At 42.5% G+C, this 27,687-nt stretch overlaps 1 protein-coding gene across 4 annotated transcripts in view; it reads left to right on the top strand.

The window, feature by feature from the left end:
* pacsin1b (protein kinase C and casein kinase substrate in neurons 1b) overlaps positions 1–27,687 on the top strand; it is a 251,730-nt gene that overhangs the window by 49,897 nt on the left and 174,146 nt on the right. The window contains exon 1 of one of the 4 annotated variants that reach the window (XM_086011523.1): positions 15,221–15,302. The exons of 1 other annotated variant lie outside the window; for it this stretch is intronic. The gene's annotated coding sequence lies outside the window, so the exon portion shown is untranslated. Of the gene's footprint in view, positions 1–15,220; positions 15,303–15,377; positions 15,615–20,346; positions 20,446–27,687 lie in introns of those variants that run through there. 2 more of the 4 variants (XM_086011520.1, XM_086011519.1) reach the window with 2 other exon arrangements.

Raw genomic sequence — 27,687 nt, 5'->3', positions numbered from 1 at the left:
GTCTCCTGATTTTTCCAGTGATAACTTATTTTTAGAACCTCTTGCTCCAAGCTGTCCTCCTTAATTCACTCATTGAGACCCTTCACTACTGCGTCACTCCTCTTTGTTCTTTTTCCCCTTTCCCCGGTCCATACAGTGAGTTTACACCATGACTAGTTCCTTCAGCTCAGTTATTTAATATGTACCTGCCAAATTAGCTGTTGAACAGAAAATCCAAAAATAAACATCCTATGCTCCAAATTCAGTGTATTCACACTAAAAGCCGTTGTTTTATTACCGTTATACTGGTTTTACGATGTGATGGGTAGCTGATGGACCTAATTTACCATCACACCCATGTGTTTCATTGAGTTGAGTATTAAAAGGGTACCAGAAATTAATGCTTGGCTACTTCGTAATGTCAGGAGAAAGCTTGCCCTGCCATTTGCTCTCTCAACATTCACAAAAAATTGCATTCTTAGTTTAAAAAGTTCCCAGGAGGTCCATACCTGGGCCATATGCCTTTGGTAAATAGATGGAGTTTACCACATCTGGTGTGAACCCAAGTGGTGGGAAACCATCTCCAGTAGGTGGTCTCACACCTACCAGCTTCAACCAATCAGGACCTGACTACTGAGTTACAATTCCACAGTCATGTTGTGAATTGAAAGTGATGGTATAATGGAACTGTCTGCCAGTGGAGAGATGATCATCAGAAACAAGTCCAAGTTGCTGTATCCCTGTAGAAGCATGATTAAACTGTTATATTTTTCCCACTTTTATTTTTTTCTTGCCAATGTTTTACAGAATCCTGACCCATGGTGCATCACATGTACTGGAATGGTGTTATATTGTCACTATTAAGTTGCAATATTTGATGTTTATCTGATCTTCCTGATGTGCTAAATTTTCTTCTGCTTCACTTTTCCAGGTAACAACCAAAGACATTTAAACAAAAATATCCAGGGAGCATTCCTGCCAGTTACTTATGTAAAATCAAATTAAGTTATCTAGCTTAAGATAACGTAGGAATGGCCATGCTGTGAATTGGGGTGGTTATCTCCATCATACTTCTCTTACTTTTGTTGTGGTGGAACTAGTTGGACAGGGTGGTACATCATTTCTCTCCCTGCCCCTGTACAGTACAGCCCACGTTGGTTACTGTGGTATCTTGCCCAAATGGCCAATCTTCATGTGTCGGTCTAGATAATGATTGAGGAGGTGATGGTGGGCAAAATAATCGTTTGTTGGATGGGTGCATCACAGTCGAGCCCAATAACTATTTTAGCTAATGGGGTTTGCTGGATTGCAATCAGAAGCAAGAATCGTGGCTGATTTACTTGTTTTTCTCCCTCCACCTCCTTCCCCAAACCCAGATGTGCCCAGGCCAGTTGTGCTATCCCTGGCTGATATCCCCAAACTCAGTACAGACCAGTTATTGAACCTGGGACCTTCTGGTTCAAACAGAAGCATAAGAAGAGCTTACTGTTTATATTATTCTAATAGCTGTAATCATCCTGTGGATCGACCATGAATGGGAAAGTTAAATGTCAAAGCAGAGCATGTTTTAAACCTGGGAACTGGCAGTTACAAGGGTCAGGTTCACAAATAATGATTTTTGTGAGCTTTTACTGGAATATTCATTAAATAAACAAGATCTCAAATTTAGCCTAAATAGTTCTCAGAGTGTACATATAGAGTCCATCCAAGATCAGTAAATTCTCAGACTGTTGTCCCTGTTGTTTTTAGTTTGCTTTTTTTTAGCTGCCCAACAGTGGAATGTCTGTGCACAGTGTAATTCACTCGCTTAGGGTACATTTGACTTCCAGTTTCTCTACCTTCTACTCTAACCGTGATAAAATATTGCATTCTTCTTGTGGTCAATACCTCATCAAATGGCCATCGGGTGACAATTTATAAAAGTAGAGCTAATCACATCATATGAGGTTGGCATAATGGTGCCTGCATGAAGTCCTAGTGTATGCATTGGCTCTAATGTGAGTTATATCTGTTGCAAATTGGAACAAAGAAAAATTGACCAACTTTGTATTTTAAATCAAGTTCATTCCTGAAATGGGCCCTGGGGCACTCCATTTTGTACACCCTCCACCAGCCTGACGTGACTCCCCTAACAAGTGCCTGTTGTTTTTTTACTCTTCAGACAATTTTGTATCTAGACCCAAATTTTACCCCCGTATGGCTTTTGCTTCATCAAACATGTGATCAAAATGTACACCTCCTGAGAAATTCTGTGTCTATATCCCTTTTAACCTTCAGGCACTCGACTAATTCACTAGTCTAGTGCAATAATGCTGTGGTGCAACAGAAGAATTCTTACATTGTTTAGAATATCAAGAGAAAAGGAGTTGTAGTATATAATTTTAAGTGAAAACAGTAATTTATTGGTGCACTGACATCTTCAATTGCTGTGCTTATGTAATGCTGCACAACAAAGGCAGATGTTAGCTACAACACATGGCTGAGCGTGGGGAGAAAAAGGGAGTCAACTTGCACCTCTCTCTTGCTTAGCTCCTGAGGATTGATTTAGAAAACCCCTTTGGTGGAGGTCAGGAGTAGATCCTACATGTTGTAAAATTACATTTCATGTGTATTGGACAATGAGCAGCCCTTGAAGTGTGTTACACCAGACTACAAGATAAATACAGTGAGAAAAGTCATTCAGCCTACCTTAACTCATTCTTCCAAGAAAACTCCCCCTCCCCACCATACATCCAACTGTCTCTTAAATTATTCCAATATTTTTGCTTCCACTGCCACTAAAAAGAATTTTAACATAATTAATACATTTGTCTTGTCTGTTTGACCCGACTATCCTAGTTTAACAGTAGTGTTCTAGATTTTCCGCTTCTATAAAGTTTCTTGTATACCTCCTTTGAGGTCACCTGCTTTCAACCTTGAAGAGCGCAAGTTTTTCTGCATGATTCAGCTTTGTGGCTTTTCTCCAAAGAACTTCCAGGACTTTAATATCTGCCTTGAGTCTTGATGACCAAAACTATACACAGTACTTGAGATGCAATATGACCAGAGCATTGTATGGCTTCAGAATGACATCTTCTGACCTGTACTCTATTTAGTTAGCATTCTGTTTGCTTCGTTGTTTACTGCTCCAGTGACTAGATAATGTTAAATGTTTGACTTTAATACGTTTCAACTTAGAGAAAGCTGGCCACTAAAATGGCTCTGAATACAAGCCTGATATGTTACAACAAGAATTACACTGATACTTATAATTTAAGCTGTAGATACACCCAATGTTTCCTACTTGTTTTGGAGGAAATGAACTATGACTACATAAAGCCCGAATGAGGCACAAGTGTCAAAGGCAAAGGATTTATTTTCTGGGGGTGGGGGGTTGTTCGGGAATTCCTCCTCCTTTCCCACTTACTGTTTTAATTTTGACAGTTTTTATTGGTGCATTTTAGTGTCTACAATAAGTTCAGGCCTTTTTTTATATTGAAAACTATACTTTTGCAATCTGGGAATTAATTATTTCTCTTTAGATTTTATAGTTTTCTTTCAGTTGCAGTGTATATAACCCATTAATGGGAGGAATGCGTTTTGTATCTTTATAAAAACAAAGGGGGTAATTTTAACTCCCCGGGGTGGGTGGGGGTTTAAAATTTAAAAAACATGAAACCCAATCTCAACCCGCCCATTTCCGGTTTTATTAGAAGTATGTCGGGGAGCAGGTGACCAACCCACTCTCAGGAGGCGGGTCAGTCACTAAAATCCTTTAAGGAGGCTGAGTGCCTCCAATTTAACTCAAGTTTTATTTTTAACACCTACAACCTAGGATTCCTGGGCCTCGGAAATCCCAGCAGATGAAAGTGCCGGGCCCATGAGGTAAGTACCTTTATTGCACTGCTTGTGGGTCAGATGGAGCAGGTTTGCTTCGACGGCCCACCAAGCTTACCTTTTAAATACCCCGGGATCTGCTCCCTACCCCCCCCCCCGCGATGTTGGACTTATCTGACATCCGCTTCCTGGCTGCTTTCCAGCCTGTCAATCTGGCTGACTGTCAGGTAGGAAACCTGTTGAAAAAATTTTAAACGGGTAAATTTGTCAGGATCTGCAGGAAACCCATACATCTGGGTTTCCTGTCTGAAAATCTTCAAACCCCCCTCCCCTCCCGCTCTTTTCCAAGCTCTGAGTTATTAACTGGCCCAAAATGTCTAATAGCTAATAAGAGATTTGAAGCTGATCTTATGATCAGATCATTCTAGTTTTTGCCATAGGTAATAACTTCAACATTATACACCCATTGTCCCCACCTACCCTCCTCAGGTGACATTTCGCGGTGCTGTTCTAGGGAGGTCTCAGAGCATGCTCACTCAGGAAATGTAGAATTTGTACATTTGAAAATTGTGCACCTTGGTTAATGGTAAACACTTTGGGGGTTAAATTGGATAGCCCCCAAAAACGGGTGCGTGGATCGCAATTAACCTGCGCCCGTTCAGTGTAATGCAAGCAGCATGCCAACTTCATGTTCCCTGCTCCTTATAATGATTTCTGTGTGCAGCCAGCACTAACCGCACTGTTCGTTGACTGTACTCATCAGCAGGGGACCCAATATCATTACTTCCTAGCCCTACTTAAATCTAGCCTACATTGCTTAAAGCTAGCCTGCACCTCTTAATGGGAAGGTGCATTATGACTGCTGGAGGTGCTGATATCATTGGAATAGTGCTGTGCAACAATCAACAATAGCTGAGCATAGGAGAGCGCATGCACCAAGGTTTTCTGATGCTGCACTGGAGACTTGGTGGAGGAGGTGGAAAGGAGGAGAGATGTCCTGTATCTGTAGGGGGCAGGCGGCCCTCCAAACACACGATGAGAAGGCAGTGGGAACAGAACACGGAGGTCACTGCCAGGAGTTTAACCCCAAGGACCTGGATGCAGTGCTACAGGATATTCAATGGCCTCACACGAGTGGTCAATGTCAGTGAATGCATCTTCAAATACTATATTCTACTAACTGCACCACTAGCCTCAGCCACTACTCAAATCATCACACCCCCATCACTCACCTAACAACAATCTCTATCAATCAGGACTCATTCCTAACATTCATATGCTTCACCTCATCCTCACACACTGAGCACTGTTGCAAGCCTCACACCCACATCTCACACCATGCACACACTACCAGCTATTCAACCATGACAGCCTCATCACCCAAATAACACTCATTGACACACTCCCCCCTCTCTTGCAGGAGAAGGTGGCGCCCAACTGGAGGCAGCAGGAACTAACTGGAGGGGGAGAGGCACACCTGCATATTCTAACCCCATGGAGGAGATGGTTCTGGAGATAATTGGAGCGGCCATTGCTGAGGCCGTGGCCACCAGCGGGGCTAAATCCATTGAAGATGACAGTATCCTCATACCTAATCCTCCTTCTCACATCCCACTTCCCCCCCACCCACCCATCCCACAGTCTCCTCTGACTTACAAGCTGCAGATCATGTAAGCATGCACTTCTTACTTTCTCTGCTCCCCTCACCACAACCTTACCCTTGTCCCTTTTTCCTTTCTGCAATCTGCCCAGGCAGTGGTGGAAGACCAAGAAGACAGTGATGGTCAGTGACAAAGGGAAAGTAAGGAATGTGGGACTATTGGTGAATGGGGAATTGGAGTTGAGGTTACTGGTCTCGCAGTTCTTCACGTACAGCCCAGGCAGAAAGGGGCTGTCAAGGTTGCAGCCTCCCTTCCACTTCCTCCTCTTCATTTTCCTCCTCTTCCTTTTCCTCTTCCTCCTCCTCCTTCTATTAAGGGAATAAACGGGTCATTTTCGGGTTGGCAGGCTGTAACTCGTGGGGTACCGCAAGGATCAGTGCTTGGGCCTCAGCTATTCACAATCTACATCAATGATTTGGATGAGGGGACCAAATGTAATATATCCAAGTTTGCTGATGATACAAAGCTGGGTGGGAATGTAAGTTGTGAGGAGGATGCAAGGAGGCTTCAAGGGGATATAGACAGGCTAAATGAGTGGGCAAGAACATGGCAAATGGAATATAATATGGAGAAATGTGAAGTTATCCACTTTGGTAGGAAAAATAGAAAAGCAGAGTATTTTTTAAATGGTGAGAAATTGAGAAATGTTGGTGTTCAGAGGGACCTGGGTGTCCTTGTACACAAATCACTGAAAGTTAACATGCAGGTACAGCAAGCAATTAGGAAAGCAAATAGGCCTTTATTACAAGAGGATTTGAGTATAAGAGTAAAGACGTCTTACTGCAATTATATAGGGCCCTGGTGAGAACACACCTGGAGTATTGTACATAGTTTTGGTCTCCTTACCTAAGGAAGGATATACTTGCCATAGAGGGAGTGCAACGAAGGTTCACCAGACTGGTTCCTGGGATGGGGGGATTGTCCTATGAGGAGAGATTGAGTAGAGTAGGCCTATATTCTCTAGCGTTTAGAAGAATGAGAGGTGATCTCATTGAAACATACAAAATTCTTACAGGGCTTGACAGGGTAGATGCAGGGAGGATGTTTCCCCTGGCTGGGGAGTCTAGAACCAGGGGTCACAGTTTCAGAATAAGGGGTCGGCCATTTAGGACTGAGATGAGGAGAAATTTCTTCACTCAGAAGGTGGTGAATCTTTGGAATTCTCTACCCCAGAGGGCTGTGGAGGCTCAGTCGTTGAGTATATTCAAGACAGAGATCAATAGATTTTTGAATATTAAGAGAATCAAGGGATATGGGGATAGTGCAAGACAGTGGAGATGAGGTAGAAAATCAGCCATGATCTGATTGAATGGCGGCGCAGACTCGAAGGGCCAAATGGCCTACTCCTGCTCCTATTTCTTATATTCTTATTCCTCCTCCTCCTCTTCCTATTCCTCCTCCTCCTCGTGCTCCTGCTCCTGAGCTTCTCGCCTGATAGGTGGTGGCAAGGGCTGTTCCCTCGTGATAGCAGGGTTGTGCAGCATGAAACATACGACCACAAATCTTGAGACCGACTCAGCCGAGTACGACACACTCCTCCAGAGTGATCCAGGCAGCGGAGTCTTTGCTTCAGCGTGTCAGTGGTCTGCTCTATCAGGTTTCTTATGGCAGCATGGCTCTCATTGTGTGCATGGTTTGTGAACCGGAGTCATGAGCCATGTCGTTGGCGGATAGCCCTTGTGGTCCTTTGATTGCCGTGGTGGCTGACATACAGCTGGCACAGTGGACTTCCACAGAATGAACGCATCATGACTGCTGCCAGGATACCGGGCACTGACCTGCATGATGCGCTGCCTGTGGTCACACACCAGCTGCACGTTGAGGGAATGAAATCCCTTTTGGTTCAGGTACATGGCAGAGTTGACATGAGGTGCACGCAAAGCAATGTGCGTGCAGTCAATGGCATCCTGCACCATGCAAATCCTTGCAAACCCTTGCGCTCACTTTGCCTGCTTCCTTCTGGCAAGAGGGAATGAAATGAAGTTATCCCTCTTTGAATAGAGAGCCTCAGTGACCTCCCTCATGCAGCAGTGCACTGCAAACTGCGAGATTTTGCTAACATCTCTAGCACCAGCCTGGAAGGAGCCAGACACACACAAGTTCATAGCCACTGTCACCTTCATAGCCACTGGCACTGCTGTCCTTACCCTGCTCTGAGGTTGGAGTTGTGGCTGCAGCTGTTAACAGATTTCAGTGACGACCTCCTAGTGGAGTGTAGATGTCTCAAACATTGGTCATCGCTGAGGTTCAGGTAGGAGAATTGCTCGCTGAACACCCTGGGCGGATATGGCCTCCTGCTGAGAGCCCTTCTCCCCCTCCTCCTCCCTCTTCTAGCAGCTTGTCCTGCTCTGCGTGGCCTCTGCTCATTCTCCCAGTCATGCTCAATTCCAGGAGGAAGGCCTACTAGTGCACCCATATCTGGGAGCAATTGGTTTGTGCGGGAGCTTTGAAGTCAGAAAAATATACTTCAGCACTTGCCACACCACCCCCTGTAGACTTTTGAAACTTGAAACAATTATGGAAAGCACGAAAAACGTGTAGAATTGCAGCAACAGCCATAAGAAATAATACAACCAGGAACTAACTTGTAAGTAGTTGATGATCCCTTTAAATAGTGCTGGTAGGGGTCCTTCCTGCTGCTGAACGCATATTCAGCAGTGCGAGGTTAAGACAGGGCATTGGCTGGAGCTTTCAGATCCAAAATAGCAGTGATGACATCAAATCAACATTGCACGTTGATTAACATGTGCTAACCCCTTTACCAATATGGCACCCGGCTCGCTTCGCGTCAGACGTGTGCGTGCGCCACGGACGCCATTTTGGAACTCAAGGGGGAACTCATAGTGCCCAAAAAAACAGGCGCCATCGAGCCCAATTTCGCACCCTTTTACTTCTCAATGACTTATTTTTCCAATTTCTCAATTTAAAAATGGTGACTTTTGGATTTCAAAGGACCATCACTCCCCCTCCTTCCAAAATAGTTATCTCAACAGCCACTACCTTCTATTCCCATCTCCAAATTCCCCAATTCACAGTCACTCTCTGCCCTTGCAGTCCTCCCTTTCAATTTGGTCATTTTTAATCTGTTTTCCCTTTTCCCTCCTTCCCCCATGCCTCAGCTCATATCTCAGGGCTGTTTTTGTATGCCCCAGGGCGCCTCTCCCAGCTCCTACTGGTGCTGCTTCAGATGATTGAACACTGCTACAATGTGCAGGCAGGAAGGAGAGAAGACTGTAAATCATGAAATAATAGGTAAGTAATAATAGACTGTGTTGAAAAATCTTGTAACTTTTGAATGTTCACTACTGGCCTTGTGGACCTGTCAGTCCTGTTTTTAATAAGTGGTAACCCTGCATTTGTAAGCAGTTGTTCCAAAAGCCACTTAATTTAAAAATGTAAGACACTAGTGATGGAGTGTATCTGGCACAAGCACAATTGAGGAAGGTATTGAAATATTTCAAGCAATAGCAATTTGTTGAGAATTCAAATCAGTGTTTTCTTTCTCCTCTTCCCTTCCCCTCTTTGTATGGCAGAAGTGATGAAAGTGTGCTGAAGATGTTGGAATTGAAGTAATGCTCTGAGAAGGATAGTAGCAGTGTTGAGAGAAATAGCAGCTTTTGGAAGTGTAGCGATTGTGCTCTTTGGGAAAGATGTGCCAGGGAGCAGCGTGCAAATGTTGACAGTACTGCAGTCTCTTTTTTTTCCTTATTTGGTTTTAGTAGATGTACTGAAATCCAGCAATCTAGCTCTGGCTGGTGCAGTGCGGTCTCTGGGTTTCAATCCAGCCTGACTGACAGGATCAGAAACTTTTTTTCTCAACAGATCGTAAGGATTCTACATTAAGTGAGTTTTGGCAGTCCCCACACATTTATAGTGGGATAGAGCATAAAACCGTTCTTGATTTGTCAACAAACTGACGTGAGTCTAGATTCGGATCAGCCATGATCCTATTGAATGGTGGAGCAGGCCCGAGGGGCCGTATGGCCTACTCCTGCTCCTACTTCTTATGTTCTTATATTCTTATGTAATCATCTTGAGGCCAGAAAGATTACTGGTACGGGAAAAGGTCAGTCCTGATGCAGTTGGAAGTCTACATCACGGGACTGATGCAGTAGTAAGTGAGTTGGGATTTTTTAAGGGGCACTGTTGACATAACGATGCTGTTGCCACTGTAGACTGTGATCGTGCTACCAATCCCAATATGACTGTGTTGTACAGAATGGTGGGTGACTAGACATTTAAAAATCAGATGTGAGTATCCAATAGGCAATCTATCTGCTGTTCACATAGGCTGGCCAGTAGAATGGTCTAATTTTGTGCCATTTTCAATGAAGTGCCAGCAGGAACAGTATACAAGTGAGAGAAGGTGAATGCACTGTCCGGACTGCAAACAGGTGGGCAGAAGGAGCAGAAAGAATTGCAGGAAGAATGCCTGCAGCAAGAGAGAAAAGCAAGTAGGATTTTTTATAATGTATGCGGTCATTGAGAAAAGTAAACAGAGTTTTGTATCCAGTATTAAAAATCATGTCTTGATCTTCTTCAATTTCTGTGTTGCTTTTTCTTTATTTATTCTATTAAATTAAATAAAAATGAGCATATGGAGTTTTCTTGTGTATCTGAGAATGACCTTGAAGCAATTTGCTGATTAGTGGTCATGATTTTTAACCAGAAGGTAGTGATTACTCGTGGTGAAGGTACTACTTGGTGTAGCAATAACCAATACAGACCAGGAGGCCCCTGTTTGATCCCTATTCTCTGCTGAGTTAGCTGATTTCTGCCTTTTGAGTTGCTATTGTTGGCTTCAGTGACCCTGTACTAAGCCTTTTCTAGCTGTAGTTTGTCTTGGTGTGAATTTATCCACTAATTTTCATCCTCTCTCCAGTTCTGAGATATGTTCTGGATGTCCAAAAGCCCTGGATTCTGTTTTAGATAGGCCAGTGGGACTGGGCTAAGCTGAACCTACTAGGACACATCATGTTGCCACAACCCCCCCACCCACCTCCCCCACCATGAATGCGGGACGTGGCTAAATGCTCAGGGACAAGTGGCTCACCCAAAATGATTTTTAAGCCAAACAAATGTAAAGCTATACAGTAATGTCAGGAAAAATTAAACAAAATGTTCTGTGCAGTGCCCATTGGTCAACAGAAGGCATTCAATCACGCAACAGACCCTAAACGTTTGCATTAAGAGTCACCTGGGCATGAAATGTAGCTCAAAAGGTGTATATAAGGAATCCTGTCTGGCAATCTTTCACATCCTGGATCTGTGGACAGCAGACTTTGCCAGGGCAAAAACCTCGGTTTCACACCAGGGTTATGTAAAGGATGTTCCTGCTGGTACTCTGTATGATACAGTGGTTATTACTGGATTAGAACATTACTGTCACTGTGTGAGGAATGTACAGTTAATTCCTTCAAAGCTACTTCACTGTGAGCTGCCTAGGGATTACACCGTACTAAAGCTTCATTGAGGTAAGGCACAAGTTCCTATTAAGGCAGTAAAGAGGAGTAGGTAGTGGTCTTTAGAATACTGTTAACCAACATAAGCAACTTTTTTTCAATATTCTGCTTCATGTCTTTCATTCATGAACAGCCATGACTAGTAATACTTGTCCCCAAATCCCCTATTATTAGCCTTTCTTGATGGCCCGGCGAGCTTATCCAGTGAGTAGCTGAGCCACATGAAACTGGAAAGCTCCAGGTTTCATCTCCGATCAATGCGAGTTAGCTGATCTCAGCTGAGCAGCAGTAAAGGTGTCCCAGTAGGTCTTCTTGGGGCCCTGGGTTAGGATACTGGCCACACTTTCTGTACTTGATTGCTATCCAGTGACCCGTGCTGATCGTGTATGTCAGTCGATTTTGGGCAAGGATAGAATTGGTTTCAGCCAAAGGGATGCTCCTGGGGGGTCAAATAACTTGGCAGCACACTGTCAAGGTTTGCACAAAAATAGTGACCATTTGGATGATGTATTGGACAGTAAATGCTTTCTGTGGAACCACATTGTCACAGCAAAGAGTCAACACTTTCAGGATGCAAGGGGTAAAAAACATTTGTGATGGGGGGGAGGTAAAGGAGATACTTTCTATTGCAGGTTACAGCCACTGTGTAATATCTAAGAATTTCACGTTTTGTTTTTGGGGGCTACAGTTGGATATTATTGAATTCCCAATTACTGTCTTTATTCGGTGTTAGACGTAGAGAGGATGTTTCGATTTGTGGGGGAGACCAAAACTAGGGGTCATAAGTATAAGCTAGTCACCAATAAATCCAATAGGGAATTCAGGAGAAACTTCTTTATTCAGAGAGTGGTTAGAATGTGAAACTTGGTGCTACAAGGAGTAGTTAAGGCAAATAGCATAGATGCGCTTAAGAGAAAGCTAGATAAACACATGAGGTGGGGAAAGGAATAGAAGGTTATGTTGATAAGATTAGATGAGGTAGGGTGGGAGGAAGCTCGTGTGGAGCATAAACACTGGCATTGACCAGTTGGGTCGAATGGCCTCTTTCTGTGCTGTACCTTCTATGTAGTATTGCTCAACTATTTCTGTTCTCTTTAAAATTGAGACAATTTACAGAAAAAAAGCTAAAAATGCAAATGCTTGAAATTCTGCCTTTAGAAATCGTCTCATTTAAAAAAAAGTACAACTTCTACCACAACTTAAAATGTGTATTTTCTATCCTAGAGATGAGGGATGTTTGCTTTGGAGAATGGTACACTTAACTAATTCCAGCACTTCAAGTCAGCTGTTGTTTCCTGCCTCAACAATGGGTCTCAAGTCGAGCCTCAGTAGATACCTTCTGTTGAACTGATATGATACATTAGCTTCTCATACTTGAAAGAAAATAAAGACTTGCATTTATATAGCGCCTTTCATGACCGCAGGATATCCCAAAACGCTTTACAGCCAATGAAGTACTTTTGAAGTGTAGTCACTGTTGTAATGTAGGAAAAGCGGCAGCCAATTTGCGCTCAGCAAGCTCCCACAAACAACAATGTGATAATGACCAAATAATCTGTTTAAGTGGTGTTGACTGAGGGATAAATATTGGCCAGGACACCGGGGATAACTCCCCTGCTCTTCTTCGAAATAATGCCATCGGATCTTTTATGTCCACCTGAGAGAGCAGACTTGGTTTAATGTCTCACCCGAAAGACGGCTCTTCCGACAGTGCAGCACTCCCTCAGCACTGCACTGGAGTGTCAGCCTAGATTTTTGTGCACAAGTCTCTGGAGGGGTACTTGAACCCACAACCTTCTGACTCAGAGGCAAGGGTGCCACCAGCTGAGTCACAGCTGATATTTGCCAGGTCCGGCCTTTCTTGAGAGTTTGCCACTTAGCCCAAATTTGAAGGCAATTTCCCCCCCTCCCCCCACCACCTCCTGTGCTGTGGATTTGTACCATTAGGAAGTAGGTTGTGAGCTGAAATTCATTACAGATAGGACATTTACTGCAGCCAGCAGAGAGCGTGGCTAGAATGAAATTTGGGTCAAGAGATGAAAATGACGGAAATGTTCTCATAACCCAGTCAAAGTGCTATACATTTGGAACAAATATTAGAACTTGAGAGAACACCTATAAATCAGAGGAACGTCAAATTTCACAGCAATCATCCCGCTCCCCTCATTTTAAATTAGATTAACTGCTTCATAACAAATGCTTGCATACAAACCTTCAACCATTGCACATCCTTTACACTACGCCCTTTTAAAATGAGACACGGGCATATTTGCAAAACTGTTTCTAGTTCCACTACATTATTTGCAGATTTTATACAACTTCCAGTTGAACATGTTTTTTTAATTTACAGCTCAATGTTTTTGTAAATATTTTGGTTCTCATCTCCCTCTATTGTCCGTATATCTCAACGCAAATACTTCAGAATCCTCATCTTCATTTACAAATCTCTTCTTGACCTTGCTCCACCCTAGCTCTACAGTATCCTCTAACTGTGCATCCCAGCTCATGGCCTCTGCTCTCCTGAGTGTGGACTCCAAGGTATCATGCACCCTCACCCCCAGTAGCATTGGCAGAAACCAAAGCCACCTTTCTGGACTGTTCTTCCTTAACCCCTCCACTTCAACACACCTCTTCTCCACTTTCCAAAGCCTCCTCAAATCCTGGTGCTTCAGCTTCAGTCCCCTCTCCTAACTCTTCTTCCAGGTTCTACTTGGTGCTTGTGTGAGAGAAAGGAAGCATCTTGTCTAGTTTTAGCTTGGTAGCAGTAACTTTTAATTCAGTCACAGTACATAAGGAATTAAAAATCCGCTGCTTTTAGAATCATGTTCTCAGCCTAACTTGATAAAAATATTGCAAATACCTTTGTTTGGATAGAGACAGGAGCCAAATATAATGTAAAATTCAAATGAAGACACACTGTTATTTGTTCAGTTATGAGAAATACTGGCACTCCCTTTTGAATTCAACTGACCAGTTCTTCAAATCCAGATACCTCCACTCTTTCTTTTTCTGGAGTATTTAATTAGCCCAGACTGTTCAAATAACTGGTAGAGAGATTACTGTTGTTTATTCACTTGTTCACATATTTTTGCCAATTTTTTTTTGGCACTGTGTATTGTTGCAATAGCTTCAATTTATTGTCAGTCAGGAGCCCCAGATCTCTTTCATTTTCCATGCACATTATTTTCTTTCCATTTAAGTAACAGCACCTTTCTGAATTGTTTTGTTCCCTGTAAAGGCTAGGGTATTATGGGTAAATGAACCAAGGCGGGTAGATGGAGTTAAGATACAGATGAGCCATAACCTAATTGAATGGTGGAACAGGCTCGAGGGACTGAATGGCCTATTCCTATTCCTATGAAGCACCTTGCACTTCTCCACATTGAACTTAGTCTTGCCACCTTTCTGCCAATTCCCAAATATCTTCAAATCCTCCTGTAGCTTATCCGGTTCAGCTTTGAGTCTACCAATTTCATTAGCTTTGCATCATCTGCAAAATGTAGTCATTGTCCTTGTGACTCCTAGCTCCAGATTGTTTATGGATATTAACTCAAAACAGACCCCCATGGGACCCCACCAGTAACATTCTTCCAAGCTGATGACAATCCCATTACCCTCTGGGTACTATTGGTCGAACCAATTACGAATCCATTGTATAATATTTCCACCGATTCCCACTTTCTTTATTTTCAGATTTTCCAGAGGCAGATACTTATGCAGTATCTGTGTTGCCCTTTCGGCCAGAGAATATTGTTTTGCTTTTTGAGAGGGGGAGCTGCTTTTTTTTTTGAAGAGTGTGTGTCTGTTTGTCTGTCTATCCATCTATCAAGCATTAACTTCATGCAATCATTGCCTCTATGGCACTGTCCCAGACTTAAAAGAAATAAAGCTGCCACTCGAGAGCTTCCCAGTATGTGTTTGTTTAAGAAAAGACTTGGGAATGAATTATAATGTCAGCTGAACCCCCTCTCAATGGATTTCTCCGTATCTCTGTTGCCTGTGTAATTAGCACTCTGTGCTTCATTGGTCTGGGAAAATAGGAAATCGTTTTGAAATATCCGTTTCGTTTTGATCAATGTCATTTGAAAATGGTGATTGAATCTTCTGACATTGCATTCAGAAAAGATTTTCTGTACCTTCTTAAAGGGCAAATGTTAAATTAAATTGTGTAGTGTGATGTGCAGCATTTTCTGAATGAGGTAAAATTGTTCATTTTATAATGTGACGCAAGAATTCTGCTGCATGCCTCAAAGGATTAATGCAGCTGCAATAGCAGCAAACCTATTCTGCCGTGACTCACGAATTATGGGAGTTGAAGGCAATTTGACCTAAGTTGCCAGCTTGAGTATTTGAGTCAACAGATGAAGTTTTTATTAACCAAGTGGTAAAGAATTTTCTTTATATGCTAACAGTCTTCTACACAAGGCTTCATAGCTTCAGTATGCTTCAGCGATATGTTCTGTATTGTCTGTAACCATGGAGACTATGATTTAGAGGTTTTGGATGGGAGGATGTAGATAGGTTTCGCTGCTGCCCTGTGGATTCACAGTCGCATTGTAAAGTGTGCTGACTTCACAACTGAGATCAAGCACTGACTGTGTCAGTCACCAGGCTCGGTTTGCTGTTCCTCTTTCTTAAAGGAACAGCACGGTGCAAAGGAATCCATTTAAGAGAACTGAGGAAAAGCCAGATACTGGTAAGGCTTAATTTTTCTAACTAATTGATCCTTTTGCAGTAATTTAATACTTTGGAACCTTTTTTGCCAAGGATTCTAGGTAATTCTCAACATCTCTCAAAACCCAGTGAAGTGGTTTTGTAATATTTGCAGTTGCCAGTCAAATTGGATTAATGAGCTATCGGATCAAGCAAGACAGATGGCAACGTGTGTACTCTGGGGAAATTAATTTTACCAGAGTGCTGTAAATAGCCTGAGATGCCGATGGTGTTTGTGTATAAATCAGTTATGTGCCTCACTAGATATATTTTGTAGTCAGAATTTCATTATAGGTTGTTTGAAGCTGAAGCTTTATACAGAGTAATCCACAGCAGTTTCTCACCTCCGTGCACTGCATTTGTATTGCAGTTGTATGTGTCCCTCTAGTCATTGTAGCCTTGCATTGGTTTGTACGCCTCATATCACAATATAGGAGTGAGTTTGTGAATGGAATAATCACTTGCAGTGTTGTACAAAAATACCCAGTGCTCTTCCCTGTTTTCTCATGACTCTAGTGTGTAAGCCATTTTTGTTTCCCTCCCCCACCCTTGCCTCATTGTAGTTTTTCTTTCAATGTATCAAATAAGAACTGCAGCAAAACATCACTTTCCATATTTAGTTTGCAGAGGCTTAATGACAATCATGTCTCATGATGAAGTACAATGATGCCTTTCATTCCAGAGACTGCGATGGTCATGAATGTTGAATCTCTATTGTGGTTACGGATGATCGTAAAACCAGATTAGTCAGTCCCTTCTCTATACCTTTTAATTGTTTTTGCCTTTTCCAAATTTCTTTCCTCCTTTTCTGAAGGTGCTGATTCTTAGGTTATGGTTCTGTAGTAGGGTTGACAGCCTGGTTGGAGGCATTTCTGGAGGCTTGACCTTTCGACGTACTGATCACGTGATGTCTGGACACGTGACATTTGACCACGTGACTTTTACAATTATTATTGCATTTACCTTGTAAAGGTTAGGTCCCCTGTATTTGAGTATTTTTGCTCGTGGTTTCGTGCCAGCAGCTGTTGTGCAAGAAATTCCAAGGACCAGGAGACCTCCAGTGAGCAGGCGAAGAGGGGAAACCAAGGGTGGGCCAGAGGGGAATGCGAGGAACCCACCCGCCCGCCCCCAGATTGCTGACGCTCCAGGTTCCTCCCAGCTGCGTCGATGTTCTCTGTATGTGATGTCACTGAGCCGGAGGCTTCTCCAACAGCAGCCGGTGATGTCACAGAACGGGGGAGGGGGTGGCAACGCACTGTGGAGGGAAATTTAAACCATTGGTCTCCCGGCCTGCTGGAGGCAGCGCTTGGCAGGAATCTCTGATTTCGGGAAACTCCTGGCCATTCCGGGAGGGTTGAGAACCCTATTCTGTAGGCACGAGATGTCAGTTCATCTTGTGTGAGCGTAGAGCATAATTTTGGGAAGCTATTCAAAAAGGGAAGGCGGGAGTGCAGCTGAGATGAGCGAATAAAACCGCCAAACCCAACCTTATTCAGGTATGCTGCGGCCCATTTGTGCCCTTACCACCGTCTCTGCCAAGATCAGCTAACTTGGCACAGACTGGGGATGAAACTTGGGACCCTCCTGCCCTGGATGGCTTCCCTCCACACTAGGCAGCGCAGTTGAGGTGGGAGAGCACCTTTTTGACCAGTTTGTTTAACTATGCTTTGTTCAATCTAATCTCATCAGCCAATTTTGACAAGTCCCCAGGTGTCAGTAAATAACTGCCGCTGAAATTATGGAAGCCATGCTCATTGTTGCAATGTTGCCCAGTGTATAATTTCTCTCAAACACATATTGACACAATTAGCATTCAGCGGCACTTCTGCTTCATCTGTTAACTTGATCACATCATGCAGTGGAACAGCTCAAATCAGAGCAGAGAAGCTGTGTGCATTTTAACAATGAAATGCAAGCCATTAGCTATCAGTTTGGATGGATGAGCAGAAAAGTCAGACACAGGGTGAATGTGATGTGAAAAAGTTCAGTTTTATTGCTGGCAACCTTGCTGCACTTTAGTTTTATTAATTTTTTTAATAACCGCTTTAGCAGTTAGATCTGGGTTGGGGTTGTGTATTAACCTTTTAGAGAGCAGCCGTCATCCTGTGGGATATGACCAGACTGTGCAGCAATAATCTACGAAAATTGAACAAAAATGTTTCTCACCCCACAATTTTATGTACCTCTTGGTTCAATCTACTTTTATTTGCCACTGCAATGAACACGCCCGTCTCTTTGGGAGCATCTTTTCAATAGAGCACATACACTGAATGCTCATTGCTTACGCTGATCTGCAACTTCAGTTTGAGTGGGGAAGACTGGCTTTGCTTAAGGAGTGGAGACATCATGTGGTGTTAGCAGAACTTCTGTTGCCTTGCCTCTTGCAATCAGTGTTAAAAGATTGGTATTATCCTAGAGGATATTTTCTACGAGCTTTTAGCTGACTGTTGTAGAGGATCAACCAATGTTTATTTTACAATACATCAACATCATCAAGTATTTTATTAACCATTCCCAGTAGGTAGCTGATATTAATGGAAGGGTATTTGACACCACAGCCTCTATTTTAATTTGAGCGTGTGGCCAGTGGGGTGAGCGTCAGGCCAACATGAGGGACAGGACATTTTAAGTCCCAGGTGCTATTTAAGTAAGTTAGGCCTGATTCTAGGAGGAGGGGCGCGTCCGAGGCAATTGCAGGACACCTGGAACATTAGTGTCCCAATAGGTCTCTGTGGGGCCCGGCGGAGCACTCCTTCTCCTGGCCCCCATGGAAACCTAAACTGAACTCAACTTTTCATCCCTCTTCTGGGCCTGCTGCTCCTCAGCGCTGGCTTTCCTTAGCGAGGTCAGCATCAGGCGCTAACCTCGCCATTGCAGGTTAAAATGTCATCAGGGACGGAATTATGTCATCAGACCCCGAATTTAGACTTCTCAATGAGGCCCTCGCCTGCCTGGAGCTGCCCAAAACGCACCTGTTAAAATGGCATGTGCAGTGTGAATCCGGTGAGTGCCATGTTGCCTATATTTTAACCCCCACTCCCCCCCGTTCTCGTCTGGCACGGGGAGAGGGGGGGGATGTTAAATTCAGGGATCGCCTATTCCCTCCACCAAGATGCTCATATTCGTAGATATAGGTTTATATATAGACATATTCTCACTTCGGACGACAATATACTCCAACTTGAATACATTGATTATTGACCAAAGTAAATCAGCCACAGGACTAGAAAGCAGTGGTAAGTGAAGTTAGAAATATAAATAACCAAGACAGACACAAATGTATCACTAGCACCACTTAACTAAAATTGCATAGTCAACAGTCATTGTCACTTAAGATTAAATATTAGTAGCAAGTTGATTCTTAACCCTCCACCACCAGCGCACCGTGGCTGCAGTGTGGACCATCTACAAGAGGCGCTGCAGCAACTCGCCAAGGCTTCTTCGGCAGCACCTCCCAAACCCACGACCTCTACCATCTAGAAGGACAAGGGCAGCAGGCGCATAGGAACACCCCCAACTCCAAGTTCCCCTCCAAGTCACACACCATCCTGACTTGGAAATATATCGCCATTCCTTCATTGTCGCTGGGTCAAAAATCCTGGCACTCCCTCCATAACAGCACTGTGGGAGTACCTTCACCACACCGACTGCAGCAGTTCAAGGCGGCGGCTCACCACCACCTTCTCAAGGGCAATTAGGGATGGGCAGTAAATGCTGGCCTTGCCAGTGACGCACATATGCCAGGAACGAATTAAAAAAATTAACAGTCTAAATTGTCATAAATATAACTGGCTTAAATGTAAGTTTCACAACATCAGCATTAGCTGGATTTCTCATAACATTATAAACATCCAAGATTACAGTATGCTTTTAGTGAGTCTATATGCAGTGCATCACTGGTGTAGAGTATATCAGTATAAAAGCACCTTCTTGGTGACCTGATCATAAAAGTATACAGCCTCTCCTTACAGGTTGTGATGTTTTGACAGTGTTGCTCTCCTCAGTGATACATGGTGGAACTCCAGGGTATGTCTAGCTAATTGTACTGAGAACAAGTTGCCACCAAACTAAGGTACATTTTAGAAAAATGAGGCAGGAGTGGAGAAGTATGGTGTCAAGCAGAACTATCAGTATATGATCCAACCAATAAGCCTTTGGATGCATACTGGGAAGGAGGAAGACTAGTGGTGACTGAAATGGTTGGAAGCAGATAACCAGACTACTTGGGAGCCAATTGGAGTAATGCTCTGGAGATTGGACAATTAATGAAATATGCTCATTGAGGTAGGGTTTCTATTGAAATTGAGGATCAGGCCATTGTAGGCCTTATTGAACAAAATGCAAGTTTAGAACACAGACTGGGTCTTATGACAGATTTTTGATTTGTTATGAACTTGAGGGTTAATCAGGTGGTTTGTATGGTTACTGTTATCTGTTGAAGTTAAATAAATCACCTTTTTTAGATCTGTGTCAAGTCCAACCTTTAACCTGCCAACTGGTTTGTGAGATTAGCTGCTTAAAAATTCTGCTTAAAACACAAAACAAGCTCCTGCCACCTGTTTGCATTTGAGTCTTTCCTAATTATGTTGGCTAGGTTCAAATTGATTGCTCTAAATTTTTGGCCTCTAGTTACTTTAACCTTATGATTCAATTTGTGAAATTGCAGTTTTGGCAGGCTGTTGCTAAGTATATTTAGACAGTGTTCCCTATATCACTTTTAGATTAAACAGTGGGATAACTAAAATTACAAGGAGCTTAAGGTGAAAAAAAATAGTTTTACTTGCACAGACATAAACAGAAGCTGGAATAATGCGGTAGGAAATTCTCTCTTGTGAATATAGTCCATTTAATCTGTGGTTGATGCACAGAGCATCTACTTTCTTGATATGATTGAATGATTCAGCTGTACTAATGTGCTGTTTTTAGTAATGTAATTTCTCTTTCTCTCCCTCTCCCACTATCTTTCTCCTTCTCTCATGCTTGCTCTGTCTTTCCCCTCCCTTCCAGATGACACGAAACTTAGAAATGTAGTAAACAGTGAGGAGGATAGTAACAGACTTCAGGAGGACATAGACAGACTGGTGAAATGGGCAGACACATGGCAGATGAAATTTAATGCTGAAACGTGAGACGTGTGAAGTGATTCATTTTGGTAGGAAGAATGAGGAGAGGCAATATAAACAAAATGGTACAATTTTAAAGGGGGTGCAGGAATAGAGACCTGGTTGGTGTGCGTACAAGTCTTTGAAGGTGGCAGCACAAGTTGAGTCAGATGTTAAAAGATAAGCATACGGGATCCTTGGCTTTATAAATAGAGGCATAGAGTACAAACGCAAGGAAGTTATGCTAAACCTTTATAAAACACTGGTTAGGCCTCAGCTGGAGTATCATGGCCTATTTTGAGCACTACACTTTAGGAAGGATGTCAAGACCTTAGAGAGGGTGCAGAGGAGATTTACTGGAATGGTACCAGGGATGAAAGGCAGCGGTTATGTGAAGAGACTAGAGAAGCTGGGGTTGTTCTCCTTTGAGCAGAGAAGGTTGAGGGGTAATTTGATAAAGGTGTTCAAATTCTTGAAGGGCTTTGTTAGAGTAAATAAGGAGAAACTTTCCTGTGGCAGAAGGGTCGGTAACCAGAGGAAACAGATTTAAGGTAATTGCCAAAAGAGCTAGAGGTAACATGAGGAATAAAAATTTTAGTTGTTGTGATCTGAAATGCACTGCCTGAAAGGGTGTTGGAAGCAGATTCAATAATAACTTTCAAAAGGGAATTGGATAAATACTTGAACGGAAAAAAATTGCTGGGTTTTGGGGAAAGAACAGGAGTGGGATAGCTCTTTCAAAGAGCAGGCACAATGGGCGGAATGGCCTCCTTCTGTGCAGTATCATTCTATGAAATCTCCATTATGGAATGGCTGAATCATTAGCAGGTGCTGAGATTTAAGGTTCTCTGAATTTCAAAATGATTGAATTTCTTTCAAAATAACAAGTATGCTTGGCTAAGATTCAAAGCAATGATTTCTATGAATCTCAAAATAGGTTAGGGATGCCTTTTGGAAAAAGCCTAATGCACCACGGTAAAGATTTTGCTTTCACTTGTTGCTGCATCTTTCCATTCAATAGTTTGCCCTGACCACAGGAATAAGACACTTTGGACATTTGTTGAAACATCCTAGGTTGCTGCTGCATTGTCCTTCATTCTAATGGTAAAGCCACTGTAGACTCCAATAAATATTTCTCAGAAGGCAACATTATCCAAGCTTTTGATCTTGTGATCTTATGGGTGTGTACCATTGAAATTGGGTGGGGGCGGGGGTAGAACATATAAAGTTTACATTCGTATTGGCATATATTTCAAGTTATGGACTACAAACCGATCTTGGTATCAATTTGGGATTTATCCACCAGTGAAGCAATGACACTAAAAACAATCCTTTCCAAAATTGCAACATCCAAACAGGATAAACCAGCAAATTAAAAATACAAAGACAAATAGGACTGGGCTTCAGGAACCGAATGCCAGGCTTGGGGCTATACGTAGTCCTATGGGTAAAGATTGGACGCCCTTGCCTGAAATTGAATTGGGGTAAATTAATCTAATAACAAGTTGCCTTAAAATTCCATGGTTGTGCTCAACTGTTTCTGATGAGCAGATGTGCTGCAGCGATGCAGAAGAGGAAGGATCTTTCTACAATGTGCCCAATCTTGTGGTGTCAGTGAGATTGGGCCATTTAAACAGATTGTTTATTCTAATCTTGGAATGATGATTCAGTCTATTGCTTTGTCTAACAACTCAGCTGATTTTGATGCACTTTGACCATCGCGACATGTAACGCTGTCAATGAGTTAGAAAGTTGTTCATAATTCAGAAAGGAATAGCAAATGTTTCAACAGTTTTAGTTACTTCAGTGTTCCATGTTATATTATAAAGAGGAAACGAGTATTACTAATTTAGTGGAAAACAGAAGTACCATCTGATCATAAAGTACTTTCTATCATAAAAGGAACTGTTACATTCTAAAAACAATGTCTTTATTGATGAGAAGCAGGTATCTGGTTGATTCTACACCATAACGTTGAGTGTACCAATTTCACGGCTGCAATTGTGGTAAGTTTGTTCATTCTCAGTTGTAACATTGATAGGTCACCACGCATATATTGTTCTGAATGTCAGCATCCTAATGGTAGGGCACAGGCTTGCATTCTGGGTCCTCCATGTGCTGAGTTTTTGATCCCGCCAGTGCCACTGTACGGAGGTGTGAAGTAGAGGCTTGCAGCTTCTATGGAGGGAACCAAAAACTGGAAGGGCAAGTTGGTTCTGACCTGTTGCTATGTCCAAATGTGGATACCACACCCTTTGCCTTACCTTAGTAGTAGTATCCTTCGACTGGCACAAAAAGAAAAACTGCAACTTAATGTTGTGCCTTCAAAATGTAGATCCTGAACCCATAATGCCAGCATACCCAACATTTGAGGCTATAAGTTTTTTTTTTCATTCTGTACTTCAGCAGACACTTTGGCCTGGAGTTTCCTCCTTGGGCACAACCCAGACGTTGGACCCAAAAATGTGCCCAATGTTGCTCTCATTTTACGATGTCCAGCTATCCCCAAGTATCCTCCCAAACTCATTAGAATATGCCTGAACTTAAAATGCGCATTAATCAGCGTAAACAATCAGGGTCCAAGGAAACGCTGAACCCACATCAGCATGTTTCTTCATTGAGAATTAATATTGAAATTTGAACTAATTTCCCCATCATTCATGCACATTAGGCACAGCATGTTTCATAACCTGCAATCAGGTACGGTTTTCAATGTTTAATGTGACTTATACTTATGGCATAAAGGTGCAAAAAAAAAAAAAAAAAATGGACCTCCGAGGATAATCTTTTTAAAACGCTCAGAAAAGTGGTCTGCATCTGAAAATCTGGTCGCAACGTTGAGAGACTCCCCGAACAAGTGCAATTGGAGGATATTTGTATTTGCGAGTTGGGGACGTGGCCAGTTTTATGGGTGGAGATTCTTTTGGATGGAGTGTTTGTAAAAGTGAGTGGAAAAGATTGAGGAAACTTGGCCGTATTGTAATTACGTGGGGAACTCAATTATGCCCCAAATGCCGCAATCTTTTAAGTCGGGTAATTGGTTTGCACCCAGATTATGTGTGTATCTTGGATGTGAATGCGGAGGAAACTCCAGGTCTCACCCTATTTTTTACACAGGAATTTGTCACTAATCAATACTTCACTGAGACACCTTTTTAATCCTATGCAATGTTAGTAGCACACTGACCTTTACTGTAAATATTATTTGGGGAATGTTTGACCTATTCAAGGAGATTATATTGTTTCTATGGGAACAGAACTGAAATCTGTAAGCAATGTATAACCTGAGTTTTCTGATAATTTAGGTTGCTGCCTTGTTTTCTAGTAGTCTTATATTCAGGATTGTCTGGCATCCCTCAACTTGGCACAAAACTTCACGTACAAAGTTTTAAAGATAGAGCAAAGAATCTTTATAAAGGAAGCTTTGCTAAAAATGTAAGATTTAGTTAATCTGGTTCACATTCCAAATTCAAATCCTAAAATGAAACCAGACTAACCTTTCAAGTTACTGCTGAGTTCATCAGCAAGACTGTTTCCATTTATTTCATTTCAGTTAGTCCCAGCCTAATAACTACTCTTCAACACTGCTAAGGACCCCCACCATGGCATCCTTGGTCTGTCTGCTTAGGTGCCTGGATTATTGTATTCAGTTGTTTGGCTCCGATCTCCCTTTGGTTCTCCAGTCCTTACAATTAATTTGTATGTTTTTTGCTTCTTGCTCCAAACTGCAAAACATTCCCTTTGGGGCTGAGAGGAAAAGGGGAAACAAATTGTTCTAAAGTACAACAGGAAAATATTAGTATTTCGGTGAGGTTGGCAAAATGATGTGACATTGAAAATTCAACCCACTGTACCAAGCATCGATGGCAGGTGAATTCACATTGGGCATCCTCCACAGGGCAAAACTCTGCTTGCAACTGTGCCATCAAGAAGACTGACTCATTTCTAAGTCGAGTGTTTTTCTTTAAACCTGGCTGCTATCTTCTACCTAATGCTTTTCTGTGCTAGGAACAAATCTGGTAATTGGTTTTCTGCCCAATTGCCCCTGTTCTAGATATGGGGATATCAGTTGTTTCAAAACCTTAAGTGGGCAGAGAATAATTTCAATTTAGAGTTCCCATTCTCCAGTGGATTATATTCAAAGACTGTTGACCTTCAGCCTGAAAGGGGATTTCATTATGAAATTAGTTATTCATAGAATATTGTTTTTTCTTTAAATGTTTCTCGAGTAAATTAAAGGAAAATATACTGATTGGGGGAGTAATTATTATGTATTTCTGTTCAAATAACAGAGGAGTTGTAATTTATGATGGTTTGGTTTATTTTTGCATTTGAATGGTTCCAGTTCTGCAGAATCTAGCATTCTCTCTTTTGATGTTTGCTGTAACAGTATCTTGAAGATGGTGGTTGGTACTTCATCATGGGGCTGGAGAATAACTGTTCCAAATCATACAAGTATCGTGTATCCCATAACCACAGGGTAACACCAAGAAATAAATTATTCAATGGTGTTTATGTAAATGTTACCTAGGCCAGCTCTAGCTCACGTAACCATTAACTAATTATTATCTTCTACTGTTTCTATATACGTAACCTTTATTTGGGATTGTTCAAGTCCTGGTATAGGACTGGTAAATAGTCACTTTGGCTGATTCTCTTTGTTAAATTTGAATTTTTGTTTCCAAATTATTTTTAATAATTTACCTGATAATTGCTATTTTTTTAATAGAAAATTTGATTTTGGCTGACCGGTAAAATTTTGTGGTAAGCATTTTAAGTCGGCACCAAACATAAATTCAATAAAACTGAGTTCTATTAGTATTGCATAATGGCGTACATCTTATCCTAATGCACTTGGGGCATGCACTAAATGGATTTATTTTTAATTGGTATTTTGTACTGTGGTGACATCGCATTCATTTCTTTGTATGTGGATGGATTCTACATCACACTCCAATATCATTCTGTTAGTAAAACAGAAACAACCATATTTTCTGGTTTTAAACAATGCTGCTGCTTGTGGACTATAAAGACGTTTATACCTTTAGTGAAAAATGAATTGGCAAATCACTAATGCTTAAGGACTAGTGACTGGGCAATTTCAGCTAAAATGGGGAGGGAGGGAGAATCCCACTTGTATCTTCCCCACCCCCACCCAACTTCCAGATTGGCAGCTGCTCTCAGACATGGGGCACTTGGGTGTCTCTGCTGATTCTCCCCTGAGGTTGCAGCCCCTGAATTGCCTGCATTAACACTACAATTTCCTTGATGAAGGTTGACCACTTTAAAAAATGAATTGGCGAAGCAGCAAGGCCAGCTGGCAGGATCCGTGCTTGGGAAATCAGCAGCTTTGCCCTGACTCCAAGGGAGCCCGTGCACCCACTCTTGCTCTGACCCAGCAATGCACTCATCCTGATTTTTTTTGTCTAAGTAACATCACTGCTATCATTGTTTTGAAAATTGCATGATCTGTCTTAGTGTGCCAAGCCATTAGTAGGGTTCCCTCCAGCAAAACCTGCTTGCAGAGACAATTCTGAAATGATCCCATGATGAAATCTTATTTGTTGTTTGTACGTGCCTTGGATGCATTTTTATGTCCCGCACATTTTGCAGCATAATGGTAAACTAGTTCTTAAGAACTCAATATTTTTGGTATTGTTTTTGTGCTGCGAAGTCAGCTTCAATAAAACTAACCATGCAGTCCGGCAGTTGACCAATACCTCTCTGGCACTAAAAGCCAATCTGGCCAATTATTGCCCCATCAGTCTACTCTCAAACATCAGCAAAGCGATGGAAGGTATTGTTGACCATGCTATCAAGTGGCACTTACCAATAACCTGCTCATTAATGCTCAGTTTGGGTTCCGCCAGGAACACTCAGCTCCAGACCTCATTACAGCCTTGGTACAAACATGGACAAAGGAGCTGAATTTCAGAGGTGAGGTGAGAGTGACTGCCCTTGACAGCAAGGCAGCATTTGACCGAGTGTGGCATCACGGAGCCCTAATAAAACTGAAGTCAATGGGAAACAGTAGGAAAACTCTCCACTGGTTAGAGTCATACCTAGCACAAAGGAAGATGGTTGTGGTTGTTGGAGGTCAATCATCTCAACCCCAGGACATCACTGCAGGAGTTCATCAGAGCAGTGACCGAGGCCCAACCATCTTCAGCTGCTTCATCAATAACCTTCCCTCCATCATAAGGTCAGAAGTGGGGATGTTTGCTGATGACTGCACAGTGTTCAGTTCCATTCGCAACTCCTCAGATAATGAAGCAGTCCATGCCCACATGCAGTAAGACCTGGATGAGATTCAGGCTTGGGCTGACAAGTGACAAGTAACATTCACGCCACACAAGTGCCAGGCAATGACTATTTCCAACAAGCAAGAGTCTAACCACCTCCCCTTGACATTCAACAGCTTTACCATCGCCAAATCCCCCACCATCAACATCTTGGGTGTCACCATTGACCAGCAGGCTTAACTGGACCAGCCACATAAATACTGTAGCTACAAGAGCAGGCCAGAGGCTGGGTATTCTGTGGCTAGTGTCTCACCTCCTGACTCTCTCCAAAGCCTTTCCACCATCTACAAGGCACAAGTCAGGAGTGTGATGGAATACTCTCCACTTACCTGGATGAGTGCAGCTCCAACAACACTCAAGAAGCTCGACACCATCCAGGACAAAGCAGCCCACTTGATTGGCACCCCATCCACCACCTTAAACATTCACTCCCTCAGCTGCCTAACTAACTTTTCTAAGGTCTTACTGACGGTAGTAATCCATCCCATCTTCAGTTATAAAAGCCATTTATCCACCCCGCCCTATCAGATAACTACCACCATCGTCAGAAAATCATCACAGTGGCCACTCCACTTGAGTAATTAACACTATTGTGAGCATTTGTCAATCCTGCAATGTTGCAGCACAGAAACCGCAAAGTAGCCCAACAGTA

The sequence above is a fragment of the Somniosus microcephalus genome, chromosome 18 (assembly GCF_052327205.1).
Source record: "Somniosus microcephalus isolate GS21.2 chromosome 18, FLI_Smic_1.0, whole genome shotgun sequence".
In the NCBI taxonomy this organism is placed as follows: Eukaryota; Metazoa; Chordata; class Chondrichthyes; order Squaliformes; family Somniosidae; genus Somniosus; species Somniosus microcephalus.
The sequence above is the reverse complement of the archived record's forward strand: the minus strand, read 5'-3'. Positions and strand labels throughout refer to the sequence as shown.